Source organism: Mobula birostris, unplaced genomic scaffold, assembly GCF_030028105.1.
Source record: "Mobula birostris isolate sMobBir1 unplaced genomic scaffold, sMobBir1.hap1 scaffold_3725, whole genome shotgun sequence".
Classification (NCBI taxonomy): domain Eukaryota; kingdom Metazoa; phylum Chordata; class Chondrichthyes; order Myliobatiformes; family Myliobatidae; genus Mobula; species Mobula birostris.
Window position 1 is genome coordinate 24600 of NW_027276802.1, and position 10373 is coordinate 34972.

A 10373-nucleotide genomic window follows, 5' to 3' on the forward strand; every position below is an offset into this window, starting at 1 on the left:
AAATTCAATGAGATTTGTCAAACATGACCTTCCACGCACAAATCCATGTTGACTGTTGCTAATCAGACCCTGTCTATCCAGATAATTATAAATACCATCTCTAAGAATACCTTCCATCAATTTACCCACCACTGACGTCAAACTCACAGGCCGATAATTGCTAGGTTTACTCTTAGAACCCTTTTTAAACAATGAAACCACATGAGTAATACGCCAATCCTCCGGCGACATCCCCATTTCTAATGACTTTTGAAATATTTCTGTCAGAGCCCCTGCTATTTCCACACTAACTTCCCTCAAGGTCCTAGGGAATATCTTGTCCGGACGCGGAGACTTATCCACTTTTATATTCCTTAAAAGCGCAAGGGCTTCCACTTCTTTAATCAGCATACTTTCCATAACTACCCTTCTTGTTTCCTTTACCTTACACAATTCAATATCCTTCTGATGGTGGAGGAAGGGAAACCTTTTTCTTCAAAGGAGGACATCTCAGATTCCTGGAATGAAAAGCCTCAACATGAGAGCAGATGTGGTGGAGATGTGACTGAGAGAAGGGAATGGCATTTTATTGTATCCACACACATTCTCACTCTTTCAGGCAGATGTGGCGGAGATGTGACTGAGAGAAGGGAATGGCATTTTTGCAAGTGCCAGAGACAGAGACAGTGAGATCGAGAAAGGGGAGAGAGTTGTCAGAAATAGACCAGGTAAATTTGAGGGCAGGGTGGAAGTTAGAGGCAAACTTGATGAAATCGCAAACTCAGCATAGGTGCAGGAACAGCCCCAGTACAGTTGTTGATGTAGCATAGGAAGAGTTGGAAGAGTTAATTCTGCTGCTGTTTACAAGGGTGAGAAGGGACTGAAGAAAAATTAGTGTAATCTCGAGACACTACCCTTCTTGCAAACTGCTTTTTCTGAAAGCTCCCACTGGAACTGCTACGGAAAGAAAAACTTCACACAAAATTTTAAAAGTTAGAAGTTTCTTCCCCCGGGCGGTTAATCTCCAGGAAAATAGAGATCCAGAGCACCACTGTTTAAAAACAAGAATCACAGCACCACTGTTTAAAAAACAACAAGAACCAGAGCACCACTGTTTAAAAACAAGAACCAGAGCACCACTGTTTAAAAAACAAGAACCAGAGCACCACTGTTTAAAAAACAAGAACCAGAGCACCGCTGTTTAAAAACAAGAACCAGAGCACCACTGTTTAAAAACAAGAACCAGAGCACCACTGTTTAAAAACAAGAACCAGAGCACCACTGTTTAAAAAAAAACACAAGAACCAATGCTATTAGTTTCAATATAATTATGAAGAAGGATAGGGCTGGACCTAGGGTTGAGAATTTTTAATTGGAGAAAGGTTAACTTTGACGAGATGAGAAAGGAATTAGAAGGAGTGGATTGGGACAATTTGTTTTATGGGAGGAATGTAATACAGAAATGGATAGAAACCATAGAAACTACAGCACAGAAACAGGCCTTTTGGCCCTTCTTGGCTGTGCTGAACCATTTTCTGCCTAGTCCCACTGACCTGCACGCGGACCATATCCCTCCATACATCTCCCATCCATGTATCTGTCCAATTTATTCTTAAATGTTAAAAAAGAACCCGCATTTACCACCTCATCTGGCAGCTCATTCCACACTCCCACCACTCTCTGTGTGAAGAAGCTCCTCCTACTGTTCCCTTTAAACTTTTCCCCCCCACCCTTAACCCATGTCCTCTGTTTTTTTTTCTCCCCTTGCCTCAGTGGAAAAAGCCTGCTTGCATTCACTCTATCTATACCCATCATAATTTTATATACCTCTATCAAATCTCCCCTCATTCTTCTAACCTATTCAACCTTTCCTGTAACTGAGTTTCTCAAGTCCTGGCAACATCCTTGTAAACCTTCTCTGCACTCTTTCAACATCATTTATATCCTTTCTGTAATTTGGTAACCAAAACAGAACACAATACTCCAGATTCGGCCTCACCAATGCCTTATACAACCTCATCATAACATTCCAGCTCTTATACTCAATACTTTGATTAATAAAGGCCAATGTACCAAAAGCTCTCTTTACGACCCTATCTACCTGTGACGCCACTTTTAGGGAATTTTGTATCTGCATTCCCAGATCCCTCTGTTCCACTGCACTCCTCAGTGCCTTACCATTAACCCTGTATGTTCTACCTTGGTTTGTCCTTCCAACATGCAATACCTCACATTTGTCTGTATTAAACTCCATCTGCCATTTTTCAGCCCATTTTTCCAGTTGGTCCAAGTCCCTCTGCAGGCTCTGAAAACCTTCCTCACTGTCTACTACACCTCCAATCTTTGTATCATCAGCAAGTTTGCTGATCCAATTTACCACATTATCATCCAGATCATTGATATAGATGACAAATAACAATGGACCCAGCACTGATCCCTGTGGCACACCACTAGTCACAGGCCTCCACTCAGAGAAGCAATTCTCTACTACCACTCTCTGGCTTCTTCCATTGAGCCAATGTTTAATCCAATTTACCACCTCTCCATGTATACCTAGCGACTGCATTTTCCTAACTAACCTCCCATGCGGGACCTTGTCAAAGGCCTTACTGAAGTCCATGTAGACAATATCCACTGCCTTCCCTTCATCCACTTTCCTGGTAACCTCCTCGAAAAACTCCAATAGATTGGTCAAACATGACCTACCACACACAAAGCCATATTGACTCTCCCTAATAAGTCCCTGTCTATCCAAATGCTTATAGATTCTGTCTCTTAGTACTCCCTCCAATAACTTACCTACTACCGATGTTAAACTTACTGGCCTCTAATTTCCTGGATTACTTTTCGATCCTTTTTTAAACAACGGAACAACATGAGCCACTCTCCAATCCTCCGGCACCTCACCTGTAGACAGCGACATTTTAAATATTTCTGCCAGGGCCCCTGCAATTTCAACACTAGTCTCCTTCAAGGTCCGAGGGATGTCATTTAAATGTGAAATTTTGAGCGTACAGAATCTTTATGTTCCTATTAGGTTGAAAGGAAAGGTTAAAAGTTTGAGAGAGCCATGGTTTTCAAGGGATATTGGAAACTTGGTTTGGAAAAAGAGAGATATCTACAATAAATATAGGCAGCATGGAGTAAATAAGGTGCTCGAGAAATATAAAGAATGTAAAAAGAATCTTAAGAAAGAAATTAGAAAAGCTAAAAGAAGATATGAGGTTGCTTTGGCAAGTAAGGTGAAAATAAATCCCAAGGGTTTCTACAGTTATATTAATAGCAAAAGGATAGTGAGGGATAAAATTGATCCCTTAGAGAATCAGAGTGGACAGCTATGTGTGGAGCCAAAAGAGATGGGGAAGATTCTGAACAATTTCTTTTCTTCAGTATTCACTAAGGAGAAGAATATTGAAGTGTGTAAGGTAAGGGAAACAGGTAGGGAAGTTATGGAAACTATGATGATTAAAGAAGAGGAAGTACTGGAGCTTTTAAGGAATATAAAAGTGGATAAGTCTGTGGGTCCTGACAGGATATTCCCTAGGACCTTGAGGGAAGTTAGTGTGGAAATAGCAGAGGCTCTGACAGAAATATTTCAAATGTCATCAGAAACAGGGATGGTGCCAGAGGAATGGCATATTGCTCATGTTGTTCCATTGTTTAAAAAGGGTTCTAAGAGTAAACCTAGACATCAGTGGTGGGTAAATTGATGGAAATCATTCTTAGAGATGGTATATATAATTATCTGGATAGACAGGGTCTGATTAGGAACAGTCAACATGGATTTGTGCGTGGAAGGTCATGTTTGACAAATCTTATTGAATTTTTTGAAGAGGTTACTAGGAAAGTTGACGAGGGTAAAGTGGTGGATGTTGTCTATATGGACTTCAGTAAGGCCTTTGACAAGGTCCCACACGGAAGATTAGTTAGGAAGGTTCAATCGTTAGGCATTAACATCGAAGTAGTAAAATGGATTCAGCAGTGGCTGGATGGGAGACGCCAGAGAGTAGTGGTGGATAACTGTTTGTCAGATTGGAGGCCGGTGTCTAGTGGTGTGCCTCAGGGATCTGTACTGGGTCCAATGTTATTTGTCATATACATTAATGATCCGGATGATGGGGTGGTAAATTGGATGAGTGAGTACGCAGATGATACTAAGATAGGTGGTGTTGTGGATAATGAAGTAGGTTTTCAAAGCTTGCAGAGAGATTTAGGCCAGTTAGAAGAGTGGGCTGAAAGATGGCAGATGGAGTTTAATGATGAAAAATGTGAGGTGCTACATTTTGGTAGGGCTAATCAAAATAGGACATACATGGTAAATGGTCGGGCATTAAAGGATGCTGTAGAACAGAGGGAACTAGGAATAATGGTGCATAGTTCCCTGAAGGTGGAATCTCATGTGGATAGGGTGGTGAAGAAAGCTTTTGGTATGCTGGCCTTTATAAATCAGAGCATTGAATATAGGAGTTGAGATGTAATGTTGAAATTGTACAGGGCATTGGTGAGGCCAAATTTGGAGTATTGTGTACAGTTTTGGTCACCAAATTATAGGAAAGATGTCAATATAATAGAGAGAGTACAGAGAAGATTTACTTGGATGTTACCTGGGTTTCATCACCTAAGTTACAGAGAAAGGTTGAACAAGTTGGGTCTTTATTCTTTGGAACATAGAAGGTTGAGGGAGGACTTGATAGAGGTATTTAAAATTATGAGGGGGATTGATAGAGTTGACATGGATAGGCTTTTTCCATTGAGAGTGGGGGGGATTCAAACAAGAGGACATGAGTTGAGAGTTAAAGGGCAAAAGTTTAGGGGTAACATGAGGGGGAACTTCTTTACTCAGAGAGTGGTAGCTGTGTGGAACGAGCTTCCAGCAGAAGTGGTTGAGGCAGGATCGATGTTGTTGTTAAAGTTAAATTGGATAGATATATGGACAGGAAAGGAATGGAGGGTTATGGGCTGAGTGCAGGTCAGTGGGACTATGTGAGAGTAAGAGTTCGGCACGGTCTAGAAGTGCCAAGATGGCCTGTTTCCATGCTGTAATTGTAATATGTTATATGGTTATAACAAGAGCACCACTGTTTAAGTACAAGAGGTTGCCCATTTCCTACTAAGATGACGAGCAACTTTCTTTCCTATGGAGGAGAAGAAGGCTTTGAGGTGGACGGCGCAGTAGCAAAATGATATCACAGCACAAAGTATCTTGGTTAAGGTGTAGGAGGTGATCAGAAGCGTAGATTGAGTGGATAGCCAGAGACATTCAGGCCATGCCATGCCACACAGGCCATGCTCTCTTCTTGCTACTACCATCAGGCAAGGGGCACAGGAAGGTGTCTTTGGTCCCACGCCACCGGGTTCAGGAATAGTTATTACCCTTTAAACATCAGGTTCCTGAATTGGTGTGGATTGTGGATAACTTTATTCATTTCAACTCTAAACTGATTCCACAACCTATGGACAGTTTCCTGGACTCTATAACTCATGCCCTTGGCATTTATGTATGTAAGTATCTATCCATGTATCTATCTATCTATCTATGTGTCCATCTATCTATCCATGTAGCTATCTATCTATCCATGTAGCTATCTATCTATCTATCTCCATAGAATGGGCCAGTGAAGGAGTGGAGCTTTGAGGCTTTGACTCGAGAGGCTTCGACGAGAAGAGGTGGAGGACAAGCTAGCTCGCAATTAGTTTTTACAATGCCTCCTGAGATGGTGATGTGCCTCTCATGTGAGATGTGGCAGTCTTGGGGGAACGCCCCTCTCCCGCAGAGTCACATCTGCCAGAAGTGCATACTGGAAGACCGTGTAAGGAATCTGGAGCAGCAGCTGGATGACCTTCGACTCATAAGGGAGAATGAGGCAGTCATAGATGAGAGCTACCGGGAGGTAGTCACACCTAGGCTGTCGGAAGCAGGTCGTTGGGTGACAGTCAGAGGGGGGAAAGCGAAGGTGAGCAGACAGGTAGTGCAGAACACCCCTGTAGCCATTCCCCTGAATAATAAGTTTACCATCCTGGATACTGTTGGTGGGGATGACCGACCAGGTGTGAGCCACGGTGGCAGGGCCTCCGGCACTGAGTCTGACCCGGTGGTGCAGAAGGGTGGGACAGAGAAGAGGAGAGCTGTCGTCATTGGAGACTCTATAGTCAGGGGAGGAGACAGGAGATTTTGTGGACGTGAGAAGGGCACCCGCATGGTTTGTTGCCTCCCGGGTGCCAGGGTCCGGGATGTCTCTGACCGGGTGCACGACATCCTGGTACGAGAGGGAAAGCAACCAGAAGTCGTGATACACGTTGGGACCAACGACATAGGCAGGAAGAGGGATGAGGTCCTGAAGTGTGAGTTTCAGGAATTAGGCAGAAGGCTGAAGAACAGGACCTCAAGGGTGACATTCTCAGGATTGCTGCCAGTGCTACGTGACAGAGATGGTAAGAATTGGAGGAGATGGCAGTTGAATGCGTGGCTGAGGAGTTGGTTCAGGGAGCAGGGTTTTAGATTTTTAGATCATTGGGATCTCTTCTGGAGAAGGTGGGACCTGTACAGATTGGATGGGTTGCACCTGAACTCGAGGGGGAGCAATATCCTTGCAGGTAGGTTTGCTAGCATGGTTTGGGAGGGTTCAAACTAATTTGTGAGGGGGATGGGACCCAGAGCGATAGAGCAGTGAAAAAAGTGCATGGAGTAAAGCCAGATCTAACGTACAGAGAGGCTTTGAGGAAAGAGAAGCAGAATAAACGGTGTAGAGACAGTAAGGTAGAAGGGCTGAAATGTGTGTACCTCAATGCAAGAAGCATCAGGAACAAAGGTGATGAACTGAGAGCTTGGATACATACATGGAATTATGATGTAGTGGCCATTACAGAGACTTGGCTGGCACCAGGGCAGGAATGGATTCTCAATATTCCTGGATTTCAGTGCTTTAAAAGGGATAGAGAGGGCAGAAAATGGGGAGGAGGGGTGGCATTACTGGTCAGGGATACTATTACAGGTACAGAAAGGGTGGGTAATGCAGCAGGATCCTCTTTTGAGTCAATATGGGTGGAAGTCAGGAACAGGAAGGAAGTAGTTACTCTACTGGGGGTATTCTATAGGCCCCCTGGTAGCAGCAGAGATACAGAGGAGCAGATTGGGAGGCAGATTTTGGAAAGGTGCAATAATAACAGGGTTGTTATCATGGGTGACTTTAACTTCCCTAATATTGATTGGTACCTGATTAGCTCCAAGGGTTTAGATGGGGCAGAGTTTGTTAAGTGTGTCCAGGATGGATTCCTGTCACAGTACGTGGACAGGCCGACCAGGGGGAATGCCATACTAGATCTAGTACGGAACCGGTAATGAACCGGGTCAGGTCACAGATCTCTCAGTGGGTGAGCATCTGGGGGACAGTGACCACCGCTCCCTGGCCTTTATAATTATTATGGAAAAGGATAGAATCAAAGAGAACAGGAAAATTTTTAATTGGGGATTAGAGATAAAGGTGGGAAGATGTGCCTGGAGTCTTTGGAAGTGAGCGAGGTCCTCAATGAATATTTCTCTTCGGTATTCACCAATGAGAGGGAACTTGATGATGGTGAGGACAATATGAGTGAGGTTGATGTTCTGGAGCATGTTGATATTAAGGGAGAGGAGGTGTTGGAGTTGTTAAAATACATTAGGATAGATAAGTCCCCGGGGCCTGACGGAATATTCCCCAGGCTGCTCCACAAGGCAAGAGAAGAGATTGCTGAGCCTCTGGCTAGGATCTTTATGTCCTCGTTGTCCACAGGAATGATACCGGAGGATTGGAGGGAGGTGAATGTTGTTCCCTTGTTCAAAAAAGGTAGTAGGGATAGTCCGGGTAATTATAGACCAGTGAGCCTTACGTCTGTGGTGGGAAAGCTGTTGGAAAAGATTCTTAGAGATAGAATCTATAGGCATTTAGAGAATCATGGTCTGATCAGGGACAGTCAGCATGGCTTTGTGAAGGGCAGATCGTGTCTAACAAGCCTGATAGAGTTCTTTGAGGAGGTAACCAGACATAGATGAGGGTAGTGCAGTGGATGTGCTCTATATGGATTTTAGTAAGGCATTTGACAAGGTTCTACATGGTAGGCTTATTCAGAAAGTCAGAAGGCATGAGATCCAGGGAAGTTTGGCCAGATGGATTCAGAATTGGCTTGTCTGCAGAAGGCAGAGGGTCGTGGTGGAGGGAGTACATTCAGATTGGAGGATTGTGACTAGTCATGTCCCAGAAGGATCTGTTCTGGGACCTCTACTTTTCGTGATTTTTATTAACGACCTGGATGCGGGGGTAGAAGGGTGGGTTGGCAAGTTTGCAGATGACACAAAGGTTGGTGGTGTTGTAGATAGTGTAGAGGATTGTCAAAGATTGCAGAGAGACATTGATAGGATGCAGAAGTGGGCTGAGAAGTGGCAGATGGAGTTCAACCCGGAGAAGTGTGAGGTGGTACACTTTGGAAGGACAAACTCCAAGGCAGAGTACAAAGTAAATGGCAGGATACTTGGTAGTGTGGAGGAGCAGAGGGATCTGGGGGTACATGTCCACAGATCCCTGAAAGTTGCCTCACAGGTGGATAGAGTAGTTAAGAAAGCTTATGGGGTGTTAGCTTTCATAAGTCGAGGGATAGAGTTTAAGAGTCGCGATGTAATGATGCAGCTCTATAAAACTCTGGTTAGGCCACACTTGGAGTACTGTGTCCAGTTCTGGTCATCTCACTATAGGAAGGATGTGGAAGCATTGGAAAGGGTACAGAGGAGATTTACCAGGATGCTGCCTGGTTTAGAAAGTATGCATTATGATCAGAGATTAAGGGAGCTAGGGCTTTACTCTTTGGAGAGAAGGCGGATGAGAGGAGACATGATAGAGGTGTACAAGATAATAAGAGGAATAGATAGAATGGATAACCAGCGCCTCCTCCCCAGGGCACCACTGCTCAATACAAGAGGACATGGCTTTAGGGTAAGGGGTGGGAAGTTCAAGGGGGATATTAGAGGAAGGTTTTTTACTCAGAGAGTGGCTGCTACGTGGAATGCACTGCCTGAGTCAGTGGTGGAGGCAGATACACTAGTGAAGTTTAAGAGACTACTAGACAGGTATATGGAGGAACCTAAGTTGGGAGCTTATATGGGAGGCAGGGTTTGAGGGTCAGCACAACATTGTGGGCTGAAGGGCCTGTACTTTGCTGTACTATTCTGTGTTCTATGTTCTATTTATTTATTTATTTATTTATATTTGTATTTGCATTTTCTCAGTTGGTCCTCGTTTGCTCATTAGTTGCTTGTCAACCTGTTTCTGCGGGGTTTTTCACTGATCCGATTTTGTTTCATTGTTCTACTGTGAATGCCTGCAAGAAAATGAATCTCACTGTTGTATTTGGTGACATGTATGTACTTTGATAATAAATTTACTTTGAATTTTGAACTCTCTCCCAGAGCAGAAAAGGGGTTATAATTTTTGGGTGAATGGAGGAAAGTTTAGGGGGATGGCAGAGGTAGTTTTTTTTACACAGAGAGTGGTGGGTGTGTGGATTGCAATGGTGGGGGCTGTGGTAGAGGCAGATACATTTGGAATATTTATGAGACAGTTAGGCACGCGGATCATTGGATAATGCAGGGCTGTGAGGGAGGGAGGGGTTTAGATTGCTCTCAGAGTAGGTTAAAAGATTGAAGGACCAGGGAAACAAGATGTGTATCCTGAGTTACCACCTCCCGATCCATCCCTGTCTTTTCTTTCCATGGTTACAGAGGAAGGAATCTACTCGCATGTGGGAATGTCTGACCTTGGTGCCGAAGACAGCCCACAGCAAGAGGGGGAGAAGCCTGGGCCGAGCCAAGCTAAGCAGACTCCCAATCCCACCTACCAGACCCTGCAGGAAGCAGAGAAGAATGAGGACTACAGTAGGCTCACGCCAGCAGCAGCCACAGCACTGGCCCAAGGTAGCACGTGAACCTGGAGTCAGGGCTGGGCACACAGAGAGGCACATTGACACAGAGTGAAGGGCAGAATAGACAGAGAGATTAAATACTTGATCGAGGGATGGAGATATAAGAGAAAGACGTAAAGATAGAGACAGAGATATCTAACAAAGTACCTGCTCTGAGAGAGGGATTGGGAAAGAGAGAGCTATCAAAAGGTATATAGAGACAGAGGGAGCAGGAGAGAGCAAGAGTGAAAGCTAGAGAGAGAGATGAATGTGGAGGTATATAGGGAGAGAGAGAGAGAGCAAGAGAGAGAGACAGATAGAGAGGGAGAGAGAGAGAAAGAGAGAGAGAGAAAGAGAGAGAGAAATAGAGAGAGAGAGAGAATGAGAGAATGAAAATTTTAACAGGATACTTTGTAAATTTCAGCGAAAGCATATTCCAGTCAGGGAGGCCGATTCTGGGTGAGGGG

The 10373-nt window shown here is 44.2% G+C and overlaps 1 long non-coding RNA gene across 1 annotated transcript in view; it reads left to right on the plus strand.

Moving 5' to 3' along the window:
• Window positions 1-10157, plus strand: part of LOC140193051 (uncharacterized) — a 28576-nt gene extending 18419 nt beyond the window's left edge. The window contains exon 3 of the long non-coding RNA XR_011884582.1: window positions 9728-10157. This is a non-coding gene — a long non-coding RNA (uncharacterized lncRNA). The remainder of the gene's footprint in view (window positions 1-9727) is intronic.
• The last annotated feature ends 216 nt before the right edge of the window (window positions 10158-10373 follow it).